General features: G+C 37.8%; 1 protein-coding gene across 8 annotated transcripts in view; it reads right to left on the bottom strand.

Annotated features, from left to right (window-relative positions):
* Positions 1-23,450, bottom strand: part of FHIT (fragile histidine triad diadenosine triphosphatase) — a 1,488,394-nt gene that overhangs the window by 1,181,951 nt on the left and 282,993 nt on the right. Inside the window, exon 3 of one of the 8 annotated variants that reach the window (XM_038002531.2) lies at positions 3,178-3,229. The exons of the other annotated variants lie outside the window; for them this stretch is intronic. The gene's annotated coding sequence lies outside the window, so the exon portion shown is untranslated. The remainder of the gene's footprint in view (positions 1-3,177; positions 3,230-23,450) is intronic. 8 annotated transcript variants of the gene reach the window in all.

The following is a 23,450-nucleotide window of genomic DNA, read 5'->3' as shown; positions in this document are numbered from 1 at the left end:
TATATAAACTTCTATGGGTAAAAAAAAGTGAGTTGTTTTAATGGCAGTCAATCATGGACTAAATATCTGGGTCACCACCTACCCAGACACAGAGCAAAGCCAACCTTTAAAGTAAGCAAAGAGGGCTCAGTGGAAAAGAGAAGAAAGTTAAGTTCTTGTCAAGATGATGCAGGGGGCCTCATGTCAGACTAAGGATTCTGCAAAATATTCTGTAGGACTGTGGTTTTCCAACTTGTAACAAGGTCAAATTCCTTGAAAACACACCCTTTGTATTTGAGTGTGGCATGATTCTTATTTTCAAGACAGCATGAAATACGGCAATCTTCAATTCCATTATACCATTTCTTTATACAAACTTAGACACAAAGTGGAAAGAAGTAAATACAACTTTATACTATATGTGAATTACAAAAGCACAACTACAACTACAGTTTTAAGTTTTTTTTTTTTTAAAAAAAGTGTCTATATCAATTATGATATGGGCAAGAAACAGATGACACACAAAATACTCAGGTTAATCTGCAGAAATGCTTACAAAGTGTAGTCATGGTGTGGAGAAACCAAGGATTAATGCAATACCCAGGGACAAGGTGGGAGCCTCCTTAGAGAGTTCACAGAGAACTTCCCAAGCAAAGAGCAAAGCAGAGAGTGGGTAGGAAAGGATAAATGGAAGATAACCAATACACAAACAAGGCTGTTTTCACATATTTCAAATACTTACCAGGTCTTCAAATACTTTACCTGTCTAATCACTAGCTGTATATTTTTTACAGCAAATAAGAATGCATAGGCCAGGTGCAGTGGTTCATGCTTGTAATCCCAGCACTTTGGGAGGCCAAGGCGGGTAGATCACGAGGTCAGGAGATCGAGACCATCCTGGCCAACATGGTGAAAACCTATCTCTACTAAAAATACAAAAATTAGCTGGGCGTGGTGTCGTGAGCCTGTAGTCCCAGCTATTCAGGAGGCTGAGGAAGGAGAGTCGCTTGAACCCAGGAGGTGGAGGTTGCAGTGAGCCCAAATTACACCACTGCACCCTAGCCTGGGCGACAGAGCCAGACTCTGTCTCAGGAAAAAAAAAAAAAAAAAAAAAGAGTGTATGTAGCATGGACTTAAACCTCAGCTTGCCATTCACTGCTGTGTGAGTTTCTTAAGCTCAATGAATTTAGTATTTTCAATAAAATGGGAGATTATAACAGTATCCACTATGAGGCTGGTATGAGAAGCAAATGAGTAAATGCATATAAAGCACTTAGCATAGCATTTGCCTATAATAAATATGCATGCTTTGGGAAAATGGGGAAGGGTTACATGAGCTGCCAAAATAGTCAAGAGAAATATATGGGAGAAAAGTTTAAGATTGCAGAAATTTTCCATTTAAATTGCATTAACTTAATATTTCATATGAGTTGTTCAAAACATCCCGTATTATTCAATTATTCCATTTTATTGGTAAAATACTTCAAAGACATACAAAGAAGGAAAATTGTCTATGTCGGTAGAGGCAGGTGGGGTGACAGTGGTGGTGATCAGCGGTAGTGGCAGGGAGTAGGCAGTAAAGGCCTCCTTGAGAAGGTAATATTTAAAATAAGACCAACTGAAACATAAAAGGACTTAACTAAGTGAGGTGAAAAGCGCCCCCAAGCAGAAGAAACCCAACATGCCAAGGACCTGGGGAAGAAGAAACCTCCTGGGTTCAACACACTGCACAATCAACACGTGGAAGAGTAAACAGGACATGGGGAGAACTGTAGCTGCAGAGGTAGAACCTTGTCAGTCATGTTTAAAGAATTTAAATTACATTTATCCCAAGGGTAAGGAGAAGCCCTTGAGAGACTTTTAAGCAGGAAAAAGGTATGATCCCATGATCAGATTATCATCATTAGAAAACCACTACTAAAGAGAACAGGGAGGCATTAGAGAGCTTTGAGTTAAGGACTGAACAAGAAAAATAATGTTTCAAATTTCATTTTTATTATTTTATTGTTTACAAAAATGTTAAACTGCCACACACAATTTCTCTGAGGGCTAACTGTGTAAGTATAGGTTCATTTGGTAACTCACTCATTCAATAAGATATTTATTAAGCACCTAATACATATACTGGAACTGTGCATAGATAGGGGACGGAAGAGAAAACTCACAAATAAGCAGTCTAAAAAGTGCTAAGACTTGAAAGGCAAACAACACTTCTGAGTGGTGGGTAAAATTCCAAAGGTGGACCAGGCAGTATCTTTGCTAAAATATATTTCAGTATGGCTGAAACATACAATGCATGCTCCGTGTTGAATCACTCCTTTAACAAGAATTTACTGAGCACTGACTATATGCTGGTATTGTACAGCATTGGTGATGTGGTGGTGTATGAGAAATCACTTAAAATACAATAGTAATAACTTTTTCATTGTAAATAAGGCTGGGTTGGTTATCAAGAGTACATGAGAAAGAAAAACAGAAGGGAAGAACAGTATCTTCACTTAAGGAGGGTTGGAATGGCAATAAAATATTTTTAATTAAAACTTCTCTGCTGAGAATAGACAGCCTTTGAAAGCTTGTGTAAACAGAAAATGAATTACATGTAAATATATTCATGATATTATAGCTTTTTAAATAACATTGTAACTTTTAAAATGTCAAATCACTTTGAATATGAAATGCCATCCCCTCTCCCCCAAAACATGACCATCATGAATTATCCAGTTGATCTTAAATCAAAAGTCACTCACATAAAAGTAAAATGTCCATTCCTTACACTTGCTAGAAAAAAATGCTTCAAATATGATCAGACCTTCCCTTTGTCTTCAGAGAATTCTGCTGCTGAAACAGACCCAACAAGCCAGCCAAGGACCACCTGGGGCAGTTTAGGGAAGGGGCAAGACATGTTCCCTGCCCAACACTATCTTTTCCAACTTAGCCCCGATCATGCCAAGACATCACAGTGTAATAATAGTAATTTAATAATGTAGTCAGCCAGGCTCTGCCCACAGTAGAAAGCATGAGAAAATAAATGAGGCTTGAAAGTTAAACAGAGGGAAACTTCTCCAGGCAGTGCCTGCAGCAGGGAGATACCTGGTAATGAAATACCCACTCATCTCCATTCATTATGCAGGAGGCAAACCTTAAAAGAGAGTCTAGAAAGGTGGAACTCTCAAAATAGAAATAAATAAATAAGCTCACCTGCCATGGTGGGGTCTCTGAAAATGACTTGGAAGGACTGCCTGTGGATTTTCTGTGGGGATACAGCAAAGTTTTGTCAGATGTCAAGGGAGGTAATTATTCCCGACTTGCTTGGGCACATTTGCTGGATAAATTGGCCTCTTTACCTTCATCTCCCCATGCGGGCACCAGATACAGAAACCGTGTTTAAACTCCACAGTGTTCTTTCTGGCTTTTACCATAAAAAAGAAATAGAAGTGCGTCCTGGGTGCTTGGCAAATCATCCCAGTGTCAGATGGGAACCCATTATCTTTGACCTTCACATTTTTGCCCCTTGGAACACACAGAAAATCCTCAAAAACTCTTTCGGGTAAAGATACATGATGTCTAGGAGGTACCCACCTTCAGGAGAAAGAAATTGCCTTTGCAATATAAAAGTTGCAAAAGTTGAAGTTAGTGATTTCTTTATTTTTTTATTTCAATTTTTGTCTATCTGCTCAAATTTTTAAAATTTACCTGCACGTGCTGGAAGCCTTGTTTACTCAACCATGTTATTAACATGTTAAACTATCAGCCATTTCTCTGCCTTCCCCGCTTTCCTCTCCAATCACCAAGACAACGCTAACATTTCTCCATCTTACCTCCTTTAAATAAAAATTCTGACAGGTAACTAACTGTCTGCCATCTACTACCACTTCCGGAACCAGTAATGAAATGTCAGAGGAGGAACAGTTAATTAAAATTGTGGAATCCTACTTTGCATCCTCTCACAGTCAATACATGTACAATTAGAGATGCCTCTCAGCATGTGGTATAACTAGTATAAGTTAAACTTTGAATAACATTTGATCATTAAAAATCAAAACTCATTAATGTTAACCAAATATGCAGTAAACATCTTGCTTCATTGGCCATAAAACTCCTTTAGCTCAGCTCAACTAGTGTGGTAGATTTAATATTGGGATTCATTTCGAGGGTGCTTTTTAGTAAGAAACCAAGGAACATGTCTACAATCTGCAAGTGGTTTATGGGAATAAAAACTGTGCCTAATTATCCCACACGGGTTTACCTAAGTTGTCATTTTATTACAAAATTTCTCAAGTTTCTCCATAAACGTTTAGGGAAGAAATGACATAGAACGGCGGTTAAGAGTTCAGACTCTGGAGTCAAACGCCGTGTGTGTTTCATCCCTGCCTCTGCTACTTGCTAAACACGACACTGTCATAACCATTTTTCTTCATTTCTTGGAACCTCCATTTCCCTATAGGTAATATGAAGAAAACGCTATTCATTCACAGGGCTGCTGTGAGGATGAAGTGAGATAATGTGCACAAAGCATTTTAAATAGTGACCAGAACCTTGTAAAGATTGAGAAACTGCAAGCTGGTCCTCCTAATTGATACCTTATTCATTCAATAATTATACTTCCTAAAACAGTCTGGTAATTACGTATTTAAAACATATTTGTGCATTTACATATTCATGTATTTAAAATATATTCATTTATTTTACACTATGCACTACTCATTTTTCTACTTAAGAATTAGAGAGATGACATTTCAGAGTCCCCTAGTTGGGGTGGCATACTAAAAATGCCACCCATTTTTAATACAGATCTGTGTTAGGCAAAGGAAAATGAAGGGGTCAAATCACCTCAGAAGCTTCCAGCTTCCACCCCTGCTTGTAAACGAAACTCCGTATTAGTCAAACTACACTCCCCAGGGAGCACCTGTAAAAGTCCCTGATTTATAGAAGTATTTACTTTGGGGTATGGAGTTTGTTTTTTCAGGTTTATCTCTGGGAGAGCTTGGTGAAGCTGACAGTCCAGCAATTTTATTAAACTGTTCAATTTCAGCATTTTTTAAAGAGCATATAGAAAGCACACCGGCAGTAGCTATTTAAATTTCCCAGCGGATGCCAGAAATAATAAAAGGACACTTAAATGACCATTTTTGAGCAGAGCCAACAGCATGTGGCCTAATTATCCAACTATGTGAAAAATTCTATGGATTTTTACCAGAGCACAACGGTTTGATATGCACAATTCAGAACACAAATGGCTACCTCACTAGGGTGTACAGAACTTTTCAAGTCTAAATATAAGGTCCCGGTGTGCCAGGGTAAGTTTCTCTGCTACTTTCCCTCTTGATGAACTTGTAAGACATGATAAATGGACAAGATGGTAAGAAGTTGATATGGTCCATTGTTAAGCCTCTGATGAAGAACAAGTATACAAAATACCACTGTGCTAAATGCTCTTCTTCATTTATTCTCACGATCGCATTCTGAGGTAGGTATTATTATGCACATTTTACAGGTGAGGAAAGCAAAGCTCACACAGGATAAGTGCCTTATCCTAGAGTTTAAATATCCAAGCTGGTGTTCTGGTTTTCCTCCACTCACCCCTTCCTATCTCTTCTCCACCCTTCTCTGCCCTGCTGGTGGTCTCTCCCTTACTGATCTCTGCAGACTCAGCTCCCATGCCCTTTGGTTTCTATAGGGCTAAGACAAATGGCAGGCAGCATTAAGGGATCAGAGAATTGGGGGAAAGAGTTTGGGGGTATCTATTGCCCATTTCCTCTCTCCTCCTCTCCCACTGCACAGCTGAGGCTTTTGACAAGTGCCCACATTTTTCTAGCTTTGACTATAATTTCTATCAGTGACCCTTTTCCCCTAGTTCCTAGCTAGGGCTCTCATTGGATTCTTGCAATTCTGTTCTCTGTCTTTGCTCCTTCAGACTTTCCATAGTTGCTTCATCATCTTTTTTGGTTCCCTTAACTCTACCCACACCTCTGTCAATCTTCTGCTCATTAAACTCTCTTCCGATCTCTCAGTTTTGGTGCATCATCCACTTTCTACTGGAGAAAGGAGGGTAGCCCCTAGCAGTTGGTATCTCCTCTCTAGCTTCCCTTTCATCTACCCACAATCAACCACTTACTCTTCCCTTGTAGCCCATCACACCACAAGCAAGCCTGTGACTCAACCAACTGGCTTCCAGAAACAAATCCTAGGAGTGTAATTAAAGATGAACCCAAAGATATAGTTATAAGTATGCTCATGGAGAGTTTGTAATTTTTTTTTAAAAAAATGGTAGTAATCTAAGAGGATTTGATTAATCAATGAAGGGACATTCATAAAATGAAAAATTATAAATGATTAAAAATAATACCATAACATATGTTTCATGACATGAACATATTCTCAATATATTAACTTAAAAAGGGAAGATACAAAGTTGTATGTAGAATAACTCAGTGTTTATTTTTAAAAATTTTGTATACATGCAGAGAAAATGGTCTAAAAGAGTCCATCCAATAGAAATACGGTACAAGGCACATAAGTAATTTTAGTGTCTAGTAATTACATTTTTAAAAGTCAAAAGAAACCAGTGAAATTCATTTAGTGATATATTTTAGCCCAATATATGCAAAATAACATTTAATCATGTAAGCAATATAAATTAATAAAGTGATGTATTGAATTCTTCTTTTCCATATTAAGTCTTAGAACTCTGGTGTGTAGTTTACACTCACAGCACATGTCAACTCAGTCTTGCTACATTTTAAAAGCTCAAGAGCCACATGAGGATAGTGACTACCAGATTGGACAGCTCAGGTAAGCCTCAAAAGCAGGTGTGTAGAGGAGGAAGTTGAATGTTTTTCACTTTCTTATTATTTTTCTCTTTTTTTTACCATTACCATTTACTGCATATCACTTCTGCAATTAGAAAAACAAATTATTTTTAAATACTAAGAGTAGAGGTCTTTTTTTTTCTGTCTCTGGAACACTTTTTGGCTCATCTCCTTTGCAATTCACAGACTACACGCTTCCTAGTATGGAAAGGTGCTCTCCTTTCTTCTTCTCCCTTTACGTTTTCTTTGGATAGCTACCTGTCTTCAGCCCTCAGGCATAAGAGTAAGAATCAAACATTGATTTTCTTCAGAGTGGCTGCTAAGCCAGCTCCCACTCTCCAGTGGTGTGACCCGGAATCTATTAGGCCTCACAGCACTGTTTTAGCAGCTCTGAATGGCTTGTGGAAGGGTATGGAATGGGGCCAGAAACTGCTTAATTTGAGGTTAATTAAATAGTGATGACAAGCCTTAATCTCCAACTTGTCATCAGATTGTAAACACTGATTGCAGCTGCAGCAATCTACAATAAACCTGTTGAGAGGAATCTTGACCGGAATGAAATAAGTGTGTTGGTTACCCAGATGAAGCTGGGAGAGGTGAGATCAGAGAAATCTAGGCTCTTGCAGTACCAGGAGAAATGGAGACCTGAAAAGAGAGAAATTCATGGGCGAATGTGTCAAATGTGATTCCTGTACAGCCCTACCCAAAAAAAGGGAAAAAAAAAGAAAAAAGAGAAAAATCACTGGATCCCATGCACCTGGAAATTGGAAAGAACAGGGGCAGAGATATAAAACCACTAAACTAAGGATTTGGAAAAAGCTGAAATAGTTTTACAGCTATTAGCCATTGATGAGGTTTCCATGAAAAACTATGTCTGAGCCACTGCACGTCCTGAGGCCACTGGACAGATGGTTATACCACCAGAGTGAGTGACAGCAGCAGCTCTCTAGAGGGGAGGCAAGGATGACAGTTACAGTGTGTTAGGTCTCTACTGTGTCTCAAGCACATCACATGTAACGAATTTGATAATTCTCATAATTACTTTATGAGGTAGCTATTATTAAAGAGGAGAATGCTATTTCTCAAAGGAGTATCCTACCTTGCTTAAGTACATGTAACAAATGGGTTGAACCCAGACTGTCTTAACACCCTAATGCAAACTCTAAATCACAAGAATCTCTGCCTCCAGCTTTGAGGCAATGTTGAAGAAGTGGGGAAGGGGAAAGAATAGTAAAGTTCCTGGAGAAGATGGGAAAAAATAAGTCAAAAATCTCCAAAGAATAGGGAAGCACAATGGGCCTAGGTAAAAGATGCCAGATGAGAACATGTTTACGTTCATAACACTGCGCCCCGGAAAGTGTCCCTCCCGGCTCCATTGTCATGGAGAATGCTTTCTCATTCTTCAAGATCCAGCGCAAGGCCAATTTTCACCTCTTCTGTGAAGCCTTCCCCGAACCTCCCGGTGAGACACGCACTTTAAAAAAATAGGTGATGTGCATTGAGAGACAGACGGACACCATAAAAGCTGAACACCATATTATATGTGAAGAAAGTTTTAAAAAAAATCTTAATCTGAGTGTGAGAAAAATTGGAGTAGTGAAAGAACCATTACAGTTGTTGCCAAATAGTTAATTAACTATTATGTAAGGTTTAAATCCATGTATTCTTCCTTAAAACCTTTTGGAACAGGATAAATCATTCTCATTCACTAATTTATTCACTCCCTAGCACTGTGATAACACTAGAGAAATAACAATGAGCAAAAACAGACACAATTCCACTATCGAGGTACACTAGCAGAGTAATGATACAAAAATCACACAAATAAATAGACAATTATGACATGTATTCCAAATAAGAGGTAAACGAGATGTTATTATTTTATCCAGGATACAGGACTGGAATCATTAAAGAGAATACACAGGGAAATAAGCTGCAGTTCATTACTTGGAAAAAGTTTCAAACAATCCACACAGAGGTGGCCCCACACGTGAGCCTGCTCTCTTCTGGGCATTGGATGTGTCCCGGCTGAGGCAGGGAAGATAAGGGTACATCCGTGGATAACTTCTGAAGTCTCTTCTGACTCTAAGAAATTGTGACCCCATCATTCCAAACAAAATATCTTCTCAGCTAGGAATTAGAATTGGCTAGGTTGAATTTCCAGGGGACTTAGGAAATTTGTACAGAGAATAATCACTTCCTAAATAGAGAGGGGAGTCAAGCAAAACTGAGTCTCCTAAACTGCTCGGTAGCATTCTCCTTCTCTTCGTACACGACACACTTCTGCTTTATGCACTGCCCTGACCGCTTCCTAAGGACAGAGGCCGATGGTCTTGCTCATCACTGAATCATCAATGCATGGCACATATTAAATATTTGTTAAGTGAGTAAATGAATATGGTACTAAAATGTGCACACAGGCTCACTGACAGAAACTTTCTTCTGTTGTGGACCTTATAAGTGAACTTCCTTGAATAATTAATGAACATGAAAGTCAGTCAATCACTCACTTCCTGATTAACAGTTAGGGTCCCTTGTCCAAACAGCCACTTAGTCCATTAAAAATTAATAATTTTCTACAGAATAAATATATGCTGTACATAGTACATCAAGGGTTCCACTTTTAATATGCAATTAAGTAATGCAGAAAGACTAGGAATCTATTAACTAAGAAGGAACTCCATGAACTTGCCCTCCAAGTCATCACTCATTTACTATCCATTTCTCTTCTAATTTAAAAAAAATTATTTAGCCAGAAAAAAAGTAGTTCTGAAAACAGAGTAAATAACAATATATTGTCATATTTCGGCTAACATTTGCAGGCTGACACAATGTGTTTTTGTTAAAGATTTGAGATATGCTATTTCTTCTATGAAATGAGGAATACATTAGGGCAGATCAATACAAAACTGAAGCTCTATATGTAAAATGTTAAGGGTCTATTCATTGAAAAATTATGAGCCATCCTATAGAACGTAGGTCAGAGTTAAATTAAATTATTGATCTACATTCATTTTTCCCCTTTCCGTGTGACTATCTTTTGATTTTTTCTAACATACATTATTGCCTATGTAGAAAATGAATCATCTTGTTCTAGAGCTAGTATGTCTAGTGACTGACAATTTTCTAAAATTAACCATTGTGTTGGTAGCATTTAGATTTGTAAATTGAACTCCCCCACATAAACATTTAAACGTTCAAAATAAAATCTGTAAACTTTGGTAGCATGAACTCAAAGGGAAAAGAGGGTAATTTTCATTTTTTAATGCAAAGAAAGCAAAGAAAAAAAGGAAAGGTTATTTGTCTTAACATTATTCTACAACTTTATGGTTCTTGATACATTTCATTGATGAGGCCAAATCGTATTCAGTTGACTTTTTACAAATGACTTAACTGTATTGCTAAGCAAAGGGATGTAATCAACACTTTGTGAGCTGAAGTCTTCTCAATTTTCAGACCTGAAGCTTATTCAAGATGTATAACTTCAAATTCTGTAAGCAGGTTCACGACTGCTTTGGAAATGTCTTGAAATACAAAGACTCTCATCCCCCATCAGCTCTCAAAGTGACAAAGAAATGTGTCTTGAATTAAGATTTTCCCTCACCTGCTGCAAAGGGAAAATGTGCAAATATTTTGAGGAAATGTAAATTCCACAGACCCATGTTAATTCATGGAAAAGGAAGCTAATGTAAGAGTCCTTAGTAGGAAAGATCTTTGATTTGGGGCTGTATTTGGCCAGTAACTTTTGCCTACTAGGAGAATATTTTCTCTTTAACGAAGTAGTATCAGACACAGAGGCCTCTTCATTTTCTCTAATGGAGATAAAATCATTTGACTTGTGCTCCAAATGAGGCAGAAATTACCCTTAATATGTAGTTTGAACATTTGTATCAAAATAAAGTGAAATGCTGTTTCAGAGTCTGATGAGAAAAATATGTGAGCTCACAAAATGTCTGCCTCTCTCAGGTGCAGAAGTGGTCTGCCCCCCCCCTTTTTTCTCTCTCTTTTTCTTTTTTATTGAGATGGAGTCTCACTGTGTCACCCAGGCACAGTGCAACAGTGTGATCTCCACTCACTGCAACCTCCACCTCCTAGGTTCAAGCAGTTCTCTTGCCTCAGCCTCCGAGTAGCTGGGATTACAGGTGCACGCCACCACGCCCAGCTGATTTTTGTATTTTTAGTAGAAACGGGGTTTCACCGCATTGTTCCGGCTGGTCTTAAACTCCTGACCTCATGATCCGCCTGCCTTGGCCTCCCAGAGTGCTGGGATTACAGGCATGAGCCACCGTGCCCAGCCCTATGCTACTTTTCTTCACGTTGTCACTGCAGGAGGCACCTGGCTTTAGGGGGATATCCCACAGTCTCACATAAATACCAATCCCTGTTGCTGGAACAAGGGGGTCCCAGCCTCACAGAAGGCCTGAGTGACTCTGTTTCTCTACAGGTCAACTCCAAAGCAGAGAGCCCTTTGCACTAGAAATCAATGTCATCCACAGAAAACTCCAGAAGAAAGTTAAATACCAACAGCAAACAATGTCTGTTGTGTAGCAGTCTCTCACCACTGTTTCTGCTAGGTGACAAAAGCAAAGAGGAAAACAGAGGAAGCAAGGGCTGAAGAGAGAAAAGTCAAAGAATTGCAGAACTTGAGAGGTGGAAAGGGGCAGAGTCCAAATAGGAAAAGACTCAAGCTTCCTACTGTGTTGTGCTATGTAGAATGCTGTCTGAGGAAGGGTAGCAGGTTCTCTCCCCAGAGGCCCAGCTGAAAGTCATCCAGACTTTACCTGGTCCCCTGCACCAGGCTTCAGCCCCCTTGGCCTTGGTTTTCTCAACACACAGTATGGAATCCATTTCTGAGGAGGTGGACTTCATTAAATACACTCATAAGATCAACATATAAAACCAGAATGTCAAAGTCGTAGTCTACAATCTCAGTATAGCTGTTGCACAGAGGTCAGAAAGACCAATACGTTCTTTCCCTTCCTGTAGATGTCTTCCATGCAAAACCAAATTCTAATCAGGCAGCAATCTGACATGTAAGGAATCTGAATAAGAGGAGTTCATTTGATGAACTGAATGTTAAACAGCATCAGGGGAGATGGAGTCACCAATGGGAAAGAATACCCAGTGTACCTTGGCTGCAGCTCTCTGCATCCATTGCCATAACAGAAGTGGCCCTGCCAATAGAAAAACAATGCTCCAAGTTCCTCACAGGAGGTCCTGGCCCCTCCAGAGAGAACTACATGTGCATTCTTTGCGTATTTTCATCACTGAGAAACACAGTTTGAATGGGAAAGTCTTTCTTTTGTTCTAAAAACCCTGCATCATTTTTCTCATTGTAAGTTAAAATATGTTCATTGTAAATAATGAACATATGAAAAAGGGTAAAAGTTATTCTGTTTCTTCCACCCAGAAAACTATAGGTGGATAATCTTTCCATCTCTTTCTATGTATACATCTTAGGTTGCCCATATAAAATTACCATTTTGCAGACAAAAAGCAGTCAATTAGATGCAATTCTACATGCTCCAATCTCATATACACACACATATTACATTAAAGTCAAATGACAACTTAACTTCTACTTTGTTGCTTTTCTTTGAATTAACTAGGGCTCATATACAGTTTTCCATGTTACTCGGTAATACCATAATTGATTCTCTTGCACACATTTGTTTATCAAAACTTCTCAATATTTCCTTAGGGAATATTCACAGATATAGAAGTGCATGGTTAAAGGATTTGCACACACACCCATTCATGTATATACTGTCTAAGGTTGCTCTCATCATTAATAGCAGAGTTGAGTACTTGTGACCATACTACCAAAAACCTGCAATGTTTACCCTCTAGTCCTTTACAGAAAACGGTTGCCAACCCTGACCTAGAATCTATAATTAACTAGAGACAGAATCCAGACATCCATTCAATAATAGGACACAGACTTCCTATTTTTAAAAATTCACCATGACTACAAGCAGATCTGCATCTAAAATATTTTATTCCTGTTAGCATTTTTAATTGGTCCAAAGGTTCTATGTGATATAACTTCACTATCATTAGAATAGTATTAAAGAATACTATTAGAAAAAATGTAGCTCCATTATTTTTAACTACAGAAATTATTATAACCTAAGATACAAATGGGAACCAAATAAAACAAAATGAGATAAGTTGTAAAAATTTCTTTCTTCAACAATTGCATAATAATCTATAATACACATAGATGTTCTTAAATATTTCATGTAAAAATTGGCTACTATTTAGTAATTAATTTTGGAAAGATTAAAAGAAATTTAACTTCCGGGTCTTTGATTTGAAACAGCTAAGAATTTTAGACTGGTTTCCCTTTTTAATCATGATTAAGACTCAGAAATGTAGCTAAGAAATATCATATTGTACTTTTTATTGAAAAGGAATCACACAGACCATGTCTGAATTATTATAAAGTCTTCATTAATTACATTTTAATCTACATGACTATGCCATATGCTAAAAAACCATCCAAACAAACTCTATGAGACGGTTTTACTGCTATTACTTAAAGAGCCATTTAAAAGATTTTCTATGGGATAAAGATTGGGTGATTTATCATGGTTTTATGCTCCTTTAATCTGCTCCATCTTCCCATTGTAAAATAAATATTGGTTTTAAAATAAATGGTTCTGCCCAGGTTTTGATGAGAAAAATTGCCCTGTAAATCACAAGCTCACGTGTGCCAAACTCTAAGTTCAATGTTAACTAGCCCATTCTGAAGAAAAATAAGTCAATTTTATAGATCAAAACCTAAAGAAGACAATTACTTAAGTATATTTTCAATGCTGCAATGTAACTAATTTGAGATATGAGCTTCTGTACCCCAAGTTTTTTAATTCTCAAAATAAGAACTAGTGGATATCAAACTGGTCCTCCAAGTGGATTTTTTTTAAAATGGACTCTGTACTATAGTTTTTTTTATATTCTTTCCAAATCCAATATACAAGTTATGTAACTGAAAATAAATACAATGAGGGTTATATGATAACATCTGAGGGTTATACGATAATGTCTTTATCAATCACTTTTTTCATACACAGAGAGCCAAATCAATTTCATCGTCAGGTTCTTAGACATTACAGTATACATATTTTCCTATAGTAAGCACAGTGGTTAAAATGCTCTGGAAGTTATGAATGGTTTAAAGCAGTGCTTCACAAACTATTTAGGATGTAAAACTAGTTGACTATAATTTTCACTCCAATATGTTGTGGGTTGATGATACATTTATAAAATACAATAAAAATTGCACTTGGATTTAGTGGCAGTGTCAAACTGCTATGAAAGTCTCTAAACCAGCACTGCCCAACAGAAATATCACAGGAGCCACATGTGAGATTTTAAGCTTTCTAGTAGCCACATTAAAAATGTAAAAAGAAACAGATGAAATTAATTTTAATAATATTTTATGTAGTCCAATATATCCACAATCTTATTTCAGTATGTAATCAATATACAAATATAATGGAGATATTTAACTTTTTTTAAAAATTAAGTCATCAAAACCCAGCATGTATATCCTACTTACAGCATGTCCCCATTCAGACTGGCCACATTTTCATATTCAACAGTCACATGTAGCTAGTGGCTGTTGTGTGGGAAAGTGTCATTTTAAACCATTACTCCCAAACTCTGCACCTCCCTCTTAATGAACTGGTCCACATACCACATACCACACTTTGAGTAGTACTCTCTAAACTACTGCTCCCTTAAAAATGGCATCTTTGTTTCTCTTCCATAATTTTCTGCCCTGTGTTTTAAATTGAGGGCTCCATTCCAGATTAGTCTAACACTTAAAGAAATGAACAAACTCATGATTGCAGCTAACTTTATACATCTTTCAGGAAAGGAATTTGCATTTATAAGCGATGTATACAGAGGTCCCCTCTGCTCTCCCTTCTCTAGAAGCAATCACTATTCTGAATGATGTTGGTTTATTTCTTTCCCATCCATGTTTTTATACTTTTCTCTACTATGTTCTTAGGCATTTAAATAAAGCAAGAAAAAAATTGTTTGCACATTGCTGAGATATGTGAATTTAATGGGTCTGGCTCATACAAATCCTGACCATACACCATGGCAACCACTGAAACCGAATCACACACCTTTCTACCTTTGCATCCTCTGATCCCCTATTGGTCCTTCATACCACACTGCTTTGATATATCGTTTTCCTTCTGCTCTGTATTTAGACTCTGTTCCACTTTCTAGCCTGGATAATTTCTGCCCATTGAGGTCATAGCTTAAATATCACTTCTTCAAGTAAGCTTTGCTGATCTGCCCTTTGCCCTGGTAAAATTAGATTCCCTGTCAAACACTCTCATTTTTCCTATACTTCACTTACCAAAATTGTAAATAGTTGTTTGTTGTTGCTGTTATTGTTGTTTTGAGATGGAGTCTCGTACCGTCACCCAGGCTGGAGTACAATGGTACGATTGACTCACTGCAACCTACTCCACCTGGATTCAGGCAATTCTCCTGCCTCAGCCTCCCGAGAAGCTGGGATTACAGGTGCCCACCGCCATGCCCGGCTAATTTTTGTACTTTTTAGTAGAGACGGGGTTTCACCATGTTGACCAGGCTGAAATAGTTAATTTTTTAGTGATTTGTTTAATGTCTCTCTCATTCATAAAAATATGTTAGCACCAGCACAATTAAAAGTATACAGTAGGTATCCACAAATATTAATTGAGTGAATGAATGAATCTTCATTCTTCAGGAAGCCAGACTTAACCTGGACATTTTATTTCTCAATCTCTAGTCGTGACACTAGCTTAGAATGTGTATATCATAAATACATATAGGGCATCCCAGGTAATTAGAAGGTATATTTTCAAGAGTATGGCCATGAAGAAGTTATTCATTGTATAGTATTTTGACCTTCTATTTTCAATTGTCTCTATATTTAGCTCCCATTTTTCATTTCTAATACGGTTTGTATTTCTCCCTCTTTCTTTGCTCTCCTCTCTTTGTAGTTGATCAAGTTTGCCAAATGCGAATGTGCTGTTTTAGTCTTTAAAATAATCATTTTTTGCTTGGTTGATCTTCTCTACTGTTTCTTTGTATTCCATTTCATTTTTGGTAATATTTTGTATTATTTCTTTCTTCTACTGTATTTGGGTTTACTCTGCTATTCTATTTATGCCTTTTTAATTGAATCTTTAATGCCCTAACAACGTCTCCTTCCGTTTCTAATATATACATTTCTGAGTCTATACATTTCCCTCTATATACCTCTTTGTGTCCCACAGGAGTATGTACCCCATAAAGTATGTGATGATTTCTATCATCATTTTTCTTTGACTTACAAATTATTGACAGGTACGATTTTGAGTTTCCAAATGTATAAAGTTTTTGAAAAGTGTCAGTTTCTAATCTCCTGGGTTTTTTCCTCTGAAAGAAAGAATGTAGTATATATAATTTTTATTCATCAGCATTAAGACTTTCTATGTGTGTATAGATATCATCTGTTAGTGGAGTTTGAAGTTTTACATATGTCTATTTGACCAAGCTAACAAGTTATGTGGTTTAAATATTCTTTATCTTTTCTAAACTTCTTAGCTTGTTTGATTTATCAGTGTCCAAAAGAAAAATGGTTAAAACTCTCAGATTATGATTATATGGGTTCTCAATACGTCCTGGTGATTGTGCCAGTTTTTACTTTATATATTTTTAAAAGGATGCTACTAGGTAATGTAGGCTCAGGATTAACTCTTTCTGGTGAATTGTTCTTTTATCATTAAATAACAACTCTTTATCTGTAATAATACTTTTCGTTTTAAAGTATATTTTGTCTGATATTAACAAAGTGTCACTGGCTTTCATTTGAATGATACTTATATAGTGTATTATGTTAATTTCATCTATTTTCTCTTAATTGTCCCATGTTATCATCCTTAATTGGGTTGTTCCTTGTAAACAGTTAAAGAGAATATAGCTGTTCTCTCTATCCAACTTAAGACTCTTTGCCTATTGACAGATAAGTGTAATCATTTTTATATTGGCTTTGATTATTGATTATTTGGCCTCATTTCAACTAATCAATCTACAGCTTCCTAAAAGTCAGTAATTATGGCCTCTAACTGACCATAGCAAGCATTGCCGTATCTAGCTTATGCTCATAATTTAGCTGTTCTCAATAAATAATTTAGACACATTGGCAAATAATATTCTTTTGAAATTTCAAGCTCATAAGTACTTGTATAAATAACAGAGAAAATCCCCAACTAAGATGGCTAGTCCACTACTCTTATTTCTTTACCTATAACATGAAAATAAGTGAATCCACTTGTCATCGACCTCCAATGTTGCTGTATTTTCCTCTTCAACCTCCTCAGTTTTAAAAATTTCTATCTGGAATAGCTCTCATTCTGTCTCTTCTACCTTTCTTCTTCCCTATCCCAGTCTCTCACCTGTTACCTTGACAATTGCATTAGTATCTTTTCTCTCCCTGCCTTCATCCTACCACCTAACAATCCAATGTTTCCTCCAGTTAAATGAGGGTCGCATAAGCTCAGTGTTTCTCAAACTGAATCCAAAGGCACAGTATCATAGCTCCAAACAGTCTATGAGAATATGCTTTACATTTTTGTGGTTTTATTCCAATTATTGTCCTGAAGAATCTAAATGACAACCTGATAATTGAGCTATGCTTTTCAATAGCAGTGCCTGAGTTTGTCTTTTTTTTCCTCCATCAACTCTTTTCTGTTCTCAGTGTCACTGGAACCAAACAATCACTTAAAATGACAGCTTTGACTTTCAGTGTGTCAGCGAGCATATCTGGCTGCTAGGTTGGCATGTCCTAAGCTAAAATTGTCCCATGTCTGCTACTGCGCTCTTCATGAAGATAATTTGCAATGGAAAGATAGTGTCATGGAATAAGACTTTAATTTATTAAGTTATTTAATTAATGGAGACTTTGATATGACATCATAAAAACTCATAGTGTGGCAGAGTAATGGTCTATTTTAATTGTTATGGGCTAATGAGAAAAGAACAAAGGCAGAATAAATATGTAAATGATGTGTTTATATTAAATGAAAGCCAAATGATATTATGAGACAGTGCAAAAGGAAGTTTCCCAATCTTTCAAATAGAGAAAAGTGGTGAGAAAATTGAGTCATCATGTGGCTCTGAGTAGTAGAGGCATGCCAGATTAAAATAGCCTTTGCCATAGTAGTCAGTACACTTTATTCATGCAACATTAATTTATCAAATATATGTTAAATGCTTCATCAATAAACAGTGAGTGTAAAACACTGTTCTAGGTACTAACGATATAGAAGTCATCAAGATACGCAACTCCCCACTGTCATAGAAGTTATATTCTGACAATAGAAAGATGAACATGAATTTATAATATGATATCAGGGAGTTATAAGTCTTGTAAAAAAATGAAGCAGGGCAAAGAGATGGAGGATGATGAGGGCAGAGGAAAGCTACAGTAGGCAAGATGGTCAAGGGAGGATTCTCTGAGAAGATGACATTTGAGCAGACACCTGAGTGCAACAGGAGGCAAAGGTATACAAATATCTCGGGGAGAAGATTTCCTAACAAAAGCAAGAGCAAATACAAAGATATTGAGAAGAACAGCAAGAAAACCAATGTCAACAGACTGCAGGGAGAAAGGAGAGTGGTATGACACCAGGTAAACGGAAGAGAGCTGAATCTTGAAGGGCCTTGAGGCCATGGCAAAAAGACTGAATTTAATTCTGAGGATGATGGGGAGTTACTACAGGTGTTTTGTTTTGTTTTGTTTTGTTTTGATACAGAGTCTGGCTGTCTCACCCAGACTGGAGTGCAGTGGTGCAATCTTAGCTCACTGCAACCTCTGCCTCCTGGGTTTGAGTGATTCTCCAGCCTCAGCCACCTGAGTAGCTGGGATTACAAGCATCCGTCACCACGCACAGCTTATTTTTTGTATTTTTAGTAGAGGCGGGGTTTTGCCATGTTGGTCAAACTGGTCTTGAACCCCTGACCTCAAGTGATCCACCCGCCTCGGCCTCCCTATTACAGGGTTTATACAGTTCATGCAGAATACCAGAAAGGGAGATGGGGACTGTGGGGATGGATACGGATAGGCTTGTAGATTTGTTAGAGAAAATAAGGTAATTTCTTCTGATTGTTTCTATTTCTCCAGTGAAATACGAAATGAGAGAATCAACTGATTGGGAGAGCTGGGGATGGACTTTGGAGAGTTGAGGTACAGGTGAAGATATAAAATAGTTTTCTCAGAAAGTAGAAGTATTAGGTAAACAATGCAGGATCACCATGTAGAACAGAGGATCCACTTAAAACTTGTGGACACAAGTGCAAAGTAATGCAGTCAGCATAGTTTTGTGTCCTCCTCCACCCATCTACACTCAGCCCAAAGCAGGCAGAAAGCTGAATGAGGGTCAAAGTTTTGCCAGATAAGAATGACAGAGAAAGATGAGTAAAGGAGTTCAGTGTGCATGTAAAGAAGAGATGAACCATAGTATCTGAGCTGGGCAAGGAGGGAAGTAAGGGCATGGGAGGATGACGGATTGTACATAAATGCTGTAAGTCAATAGATTGGAGGCCCCACAGGATCAAAGAACTGTTGGAGTAGAGAATGCTAACGTCACGAGAGGCATCAACCCTGAAAAGATAGGAGGTGGTGGTCAGAGAGTGGGATGTTTTGAAACACACTTTGAAGGTTAGCATGGCATTTCATAATGAGGGCACTATTGGCATTTGGGGGAAACAATTCTTCGTCGTGCAGAACAGTCTCATGTACTGAATGACATTTAGCATCCTAAACTTCTGCCCTCTAAATGCCAGTAGCACTCCTTACATTTGCAATTACTCCCTAGGAGAGTGGTACTTCCTAGATTGTGAACCATTGGCCTGGGGTATGACTATGAGGCAGAGAGAGACATTTGCAAGTGAGAAACTCAGGGACCTGATAGACCAGGTGTGAGTATTCTCTGTGGATGTTTTTACAGAGAACGATGGGTATAAAAACAGGGCTCTGGGGGGAAGTCTTCAATAAATACAGAGGAGTAGGCTATAGAATAGTTTTATGGCATGTGCTTTAAAAGCCTCTGAGGATGAAGAGAAAAGGAACTGTCTAGAAGTGACAATGGACAACACAAGAAGACACTAACTCCACTGCCAGACACTGAGAAAAAAACAGACAACCCTGGAGAGGGTGATGGGGAAGCCTCCTTAGGAGCTTGCCAAGAGTATCAAGCAGCGCTATCCAAAAGAACTTTCTGTGATGATGGCAATGTTGGTATCTACGCCATCCTATAAGATAGGCAATAGGCACATGTACTTCTTAGCCCTTGAAATGAGGCCAGTGTGTCTGAGGATCTGAATTTTTTACTTTGATTTGAACTAATTTAAATGTAAACAGTCAGATACGGTTACTGGCTAACAAATTGGATGGGGCAGAAGAGTAAAAGGTGAAGGAAGCATTCAGAAGACAAAATTCTTCTTAATCTGAGTCTTGAGGAAAAGGGCAAGGGTAGGTATGAGGGTAGGGAAGTTTGTATATTTATAGCAGGAAAAGGTGAGGAGCAGCTAACAGCACAATAGCATCAGTATTTCCAATAAGCAGGATTCCAAAAATTCATTTTAATTTATTTCAGCCTCCTCTCAGACTAAATTCTGTACCATATTGTTGTGGAAGACCCTTAAAAAAACCCTCAAATATCTAAAATATCACCATCATGTAAGAATTATTTATTCTCCTAAGAAGCATCTGGTATTAACAGACTATGACTGTCGCCTGTTTTTCTAAGATCTAAGCGTCCCTTCCCTCCAAAGACTGGCTTTCTATATCTAACAAAGGAAGGAAAAATGTAACAGTTGAAAATTCCCTGTTAAAAGATTTTGTTGTTATTTGGAAATCACATTTCTTGCTGTTTGCATTTCTATTAAAAATATAAAGAAATTTATTCTTTGGTATCCCAAGCGAAGTAAAAGTATTCTAATTGGTTGCATTCACAAGTCTACAATTTGTGCCTTAACAAAATTTTTGAAAAGGTCATAACCTGTACCCGCATGCCCACCCAGCCACACACACAGACATCCAGAATGGTCTTGTGGTCATGCCTTCAGAAGCTTGGCTGCAAAGTTACAAGCAACAACTGCCCATCTGCACCCACCAACCAAATGAACAATGCCAGTCTGGGACCCAAGGACCATTTACTCAACAGAAGAATTCCAACTTCAGGCAGGGGATAGGCAAAGTCCAGATAACATCTAGATATTTCTTGACATTGCATTTGACTGGAAATAAAGGAAAAGTAAAGCATTTCTGGTTAGTTTCTGTTTCTTAGTGTCTCTAGTTCCCGTTTTGTTTCAATCAAAATATCAAAATACTCTTTAGCCCATAGAGGGGACAGAGTTCCTAGTTTAATAAACCCTAAAATATATAATTAAGATACAGTCTCTGTAGGGTTACTCAGCACAACACTATAATTGCTCAGATTCCCTAGTGGATTCCCCAGTCAATTTCTCTGCATCCTTGAGGTAAAATTTTTCCCTTAAGTGTCTTCACCTAGAGCAGGTGCTAGGTGTCCTTCCTAGCCTCCAGGTCCCACAGGCGCATTCATCCCTAAGGGGGTCTTATATGCTAACCTTGCTTCTGAACTCTAAGCATTGGCAAAAGTCAGGCAGAAGGCTCAAATAACCTAGTAGCCCATAGATATCTACAATGTTGGTAAGGTGGATTCTGCCAGACGCCCAGCCTCGGATCCATTTTGGGTCCATACAGATTTATGCTTCCACTATAATGAATTCCATAAATTCTAGTATGTGACTCAGGATTGAACTAAGAAGTTATTCTTGCTTTCCCCTTTAGTTTTCCCTAATGCAACTTTGATCAACATGAAAACCAAAAATATCCTGGTGCTAGACCATTAACACTAGTTAACTATTCTAGTCTGTGGCCACTGTCAAAGATAGTCATCTTGTAACTGAATTCCACTGGGGACAAGAAGACTCAAAACAGAGTAGGTGAATGGATTGCTTAAAGTCCATCTCAGCTACTGAGGAGAATGAAGAGCAGCAGAAACTGAATTATTAATTCCCAACTCTATTCACAAGCCCCCTCTTGTGGAGGAAGTATTAGTAATGAAACAGCTATAACAATAACCAAATTTTTTTAAAAAAAGAAAAGGCAATCCACAACAAGACAATCAGCCCCTGCAGAAATGAGAGTCAAGTGTAGTGATTAGCAAATATGAGCTGCAACTGGAAAACTACTTACAGATGAAGCAGTATGATGAATGATTTACCAAAAGGTCAACATCGCTCTTTTATCTTCATCACCCATCAGTTTTCCATCACCCTCAATTTGTCTGGCACATAACAGAAAGCAGGGCATAAAATATTCCCCATAAAAATTAACCTTATTTTGCAACATTAAAAAAAAAAAAACATAGAGTTGGATATAGTTGAAGCATATGGGCCAGCTTCTCAATTAGTACTCCTAGCGTACATTAGAAAAAGCATTGACATTTAAAGCCCTGCTACCAGAGGTAATGTTCTTAGCAAGTTCCAGAACTCTCTGCCCTATTCTTACCTTGCTGACCCACTATTCTCAGTCAAGGGAAAGGGTCAGTAATCCCCCTACCAAATACCACACCAATGGTGGCAGGAGGGGAGCACATGACAGCATTTCCCCTGTTACTCCCCTGGAGGTCAAACTTCTTTGCAATCTCTGCTTTTAGCTAGCATGGATGCCAGGCTTTCAACCTTGCCATGCCTGCAATGCTTTATGACAGATGAGCTATGAGATGTACTACCTTCCCACTCCCATTTGACAACCCTTGTACAAAAAGAAACATAAATGCCAGGGGAAACTATATTTTCAGGCAGGAGGGATTCTGAAAATTAACGTATCTGCAAACTTCTAGATCCCCTTAGCCAGGCCTGAAAAAGACATTAATCTATTTTAACTAAACTGATCAAATTGATTTAATCAGCAAGTGGGTCACTTCCCTCCTCCCTACCCTGTCTCTGAATTTACCAATTGTTTCTCCAACTTTGCCCAATCAGTGAGGTATTTTGCATCTTGCAGATACAATCTAAGTTATCAGAGTTATTAAAAATTCCTCTTCCCAGGCTCTGGTTAAAGTGGGTGCCTAAATATCTGCTTATTTATTTATGTCATTGTTATTTGCAGATTTTCTTTTTTTAAAAAAAAGTAGAATCAAAATGAAAGAAAAGGTCAAAAGAGTCTGGAAAACACCTATCTACAGGGATGTTCATCACTGCATTATTTATAATAGTAAAACTTGGACATCTTAAATGCCAAGCGAAAGAAGACTGTTCAAATTAATTATGGTATAGCCATAAAGTGGGATACAGTCATGCATCACATAACGAAGTTTTGATTAATGACAGACCGCATATATGACATCGATCCCATAAGATTATAAAGGAGCTAAAAAATTCCTACTTCTTAGTGACGTTGTAGCTGTCATAAAGTCCTAGTGCGTGCATTACCTTTTCTATGTTTAGATATGCAAATACTTACCATTGTGTTACAGTTGCCTATAGTATTCAGTACAGTGATGCTCACATGAGTATGATATTGTCTAATGACACAGCTTTCATTAAGTGAGGCATGACTACACTATACAGACACTGAAAATT

The sequence above is a fragment of the Chlorocebus sabaeus genome, chromosome 22 (genome assembly GCF_047675955.1).
Source record: "Chlorocebus sabaeus isolate Y175 chromosome 22, mChlSab1.0.hap1, whole genome shotgun sequence".
Classification (NCBI taxonomy): Eukaryota; Metazoa; Chordata; class Mammalia; order Primates; family Cercopithecidae; genus Chlorocebus; species Chlorocebus sabaeus.
This window is presented reverse-complemented; position numbering and strand designations above follow the sequence as displayed.